We start from the raw sequence: 3,166 nt of genomic DNA, 5'->3' as shown, positions 1-3,166 counted from the left end.
CGTTACTTCGCAATATTTGCTAGTAGATGCTCAATTGGTCACGGGAACTGTGGAAACCTTAGTGCTCCTGATATTGTTATTTTGTGCCATGCCTTGTTTCATGATACTACTTTCAGTTTAGGTGCTATTGTTGCTAAACGGTTAAATCTGAACCATACTAAGGGCCCCGTCCTCGGAGGCATCTTTGCCTCGCGCCTTGCTGCACACTTTAACATACCTATCAGGCATTATGAGAAAGAGGAAAAGCTGTTGCCTCCTATTGTTCTAGGTTATAAGAGTATGGTAGCACATGAGTTTATTGTTAAGGATAAGAATAAGACACTCAAATATAAATTGATATTTAACAAAAAATATTGTGAGTTTATTACCTTGCCAGTGCCCTCTTTGTTCAACATATTTTCAGGCATGTACCTTGTTCTGCCGGAGGCCATTCATGCCTACCGGAGCCAGATGTCAGCTGTAGAGCTGGAGCCACCATCTGATCCTCACCGTCAGTCTGTTTATCAATGGAATCCGGGGGAGATCGCCAACCAGTGGCAGCCTGAGGATCCTCCTCAGTACACCGGAGAGAGCAGTTTTGATCCGTGGGCATAGACCAACTTAGGCCAAAAGCCTAAGCTTGGGGGAGTACGTATTTCTCACCGACATTACATTCATGTTCACACACTCATGCCAATTTTCGGTGCTCATACTTTTTCATTGTATCATCCATGCTAGTTTATTTTCTGTTTTTAGGCTTTGTTCTTGTGTGTTTGAAAAACCTTAAGAAAAACCAAAAAATTTAGTTGTAGCTTTTAGCTAGTTTACTTTCCATGCATGTAGTAGTAGTAATTAAAAAGAAAACCCAAAAAGATTTCTCGTTCTTCTTTTGCTTGTTGGGAGCTTTCCCGTGTAAATAGCTTTGTTTCTTTTCTTTTTCCTTGGGGGTCGAGAGGAGAAGACCATGATGAAATTGTTGAGTGGCTCTTATATGCATTATTGTTGATCTAACAACGAGCCCATATTACTTGTCTTCTCCCAAGTATTGAATGCTTGCAAATTCCAGCTTAGTCCAATGCACGTGCACTCTTATTATTATCCACACTATTCGGTTGTGCAAGTGAAAGGCAACAATGACGATATATGATGGACTGATTGAGATGAGAAAAGCTGGTATGAACTCGACCTATCTTGTTTTTGTAAATATGATTAGTCCATCGTTCCTGATTCAGCCTATTATGAATGAAACATGTTTGCAATGACAATTAAAGATTATAGTTGCTTATGCCATGCTTAATTTGCTAGGAGTTTATAATGGTTTACCTTGCGTGCCAACATGCTATTAAAATGGTTGTGATGTGGTATGATAGGGTGGTATCCTCCTTTGAACGATTTGAGTGGCTTGACTTGGCACATGTTCACGCATGTAGTTGAAACAAAACCAACATAGCCTCTATGATATTTATGTTCATGGTGAATTATATCCTACTCATGCTTGCATTCGGTGTTGATTAATTTTAATGCATGTTCCTGACTGTTGTCGCTCTCTAGCTGGTCGCTTCCCAGTCTCTTTCTAGCCTTCACTTGTACTAAGCGGGAATACTGCTTGTGCATCCAATTCCATAAACCCCAAAGTTATTCCATATGAGTCCACCATACCTTCCTATATACGGTATCTACCTGCCGTTCCAAGTAAATTTGTATGTGCCAAACTCTAAACCTTCAAATAAACATTCTGTTTTGTATGCTCGAATAGCTCATGTATCAACTAGGGCTGTCTATATCCTCCATGCTAGGCGGGTTATTCTCAAGAGGAGTGGACTCTGCTCCTCACTCACGAGAAAATGACTGGTCACCGGGATGCCCAGTCCCATGCTCAAATCAAATCAAAATAATTGCAAAAAAAACTCCCCCAAGATTGTTGTTAGTTGGAGGCACCCGTTGTTTCGGGCAAGCCATGGATTGATGCTTGTTGGTGGTGGGGAGTATAAACTTTACCATTCTGCTTGGGAACCGCCTATAATGTGTGTAGCATGGAAGATATCGAGATCTCTCGGTTGTTATGTTGACAATGAAAGTATACCCGCTCAAAATATTATTCATCTCTATTTCAAAATCGAGCTCTGGCACCTCTACAAATCCCTGCTTCCCTCTGCGAAGGGCCTATCTATTTACTTTTATGTTGAGTCATCATCCTCTTATTAAAAAGCACCAGTTGGAGAGCACCGTGATGACCCACAAGTATAGGGGATCTATCATACTCCTTTTGATAAGTAAGAGTGTCGAACCCAACGAGGAGCAGAAGGAAATGATAAGCGGTTTTCAGCAAGGTATTCTCTGCAAGCACTGAAATTATAGGTAACAGATAGTTTTGTGATAAGATAATTTGTAATGAGCAATAAGTAACAAAAGTAAATAAAGTGCAGCAAGGTGGCCCAATCCTTTTTGTAGCAAAGGACAAGCCTAGACAAATTCTTATATAGAGAAAAGCGCTCCCGAGGACACATGGGGATTATCGTCAAGCTAGGTTTCATCACGATCATATGATTTGCGTTTGGTACTTTGATAATTTGGTATGTGGGTGGACCGGTGCTTGGGTGCCGTCCTTACTTGGACAAGCATCCCACTTATGATTAACCTATATTGCAAGCATCCGCAACTACAACAAAAGTATTAAGGTAAACCTAACCATAGCATGAAACATGTGGATCCAAATCATCCCCTTACGAAGCAACGCATAAACTAGGGTTTAAGCTTCTATCACTCTAGCAACCAATCATCTACTTATTACTTCCCAATGCCTTCCTCTAGGCCCAAATAATGGTGAAGTGTCATGTAGTCGACGTTCACATAAAACCACTAGAGGAGAGACAACATACATCTCATCAAAATATCGAACGAATACCAAATTCACATGACTACTAATAGCAAGACTTCTCCCATGTCCTCAGGAACAAACGTAACTACTCACAAAGCATATTCATGTTCATAATTAGAGGGGTATTAATGTGCATATAGGATCTGAACATATGATCTTCCACCAAATAAACCAACTAGCATCAACTACAAGGAGTAATCAACACTACTAGAAACCCACAGGTACCAATCCCGGACTTGGAGACAAGAATTGGATACAAGAGATGAACTAGGATTTGAGAGGAGATGGTGCTGGTGAAGATGTTGATGG

The sequence above is a fragment of the Triticum urartu genome, chromosome 5A, assembly GCF_056163025.1.
Source record: "Triticum urartu cultivar PI428250 chromosome 5A, HENAU_Tu73, whole genome shotgun sequence".
NCBI classification, from domain to species: Eukaryota; Viridiplantae; Streptophyta; class Magnoliopsida; order Poales; family Poaceae; genus Triticum; species Triticum urartu.
This window is presented reverse-complemented; position numbering follows the sequence as displayed.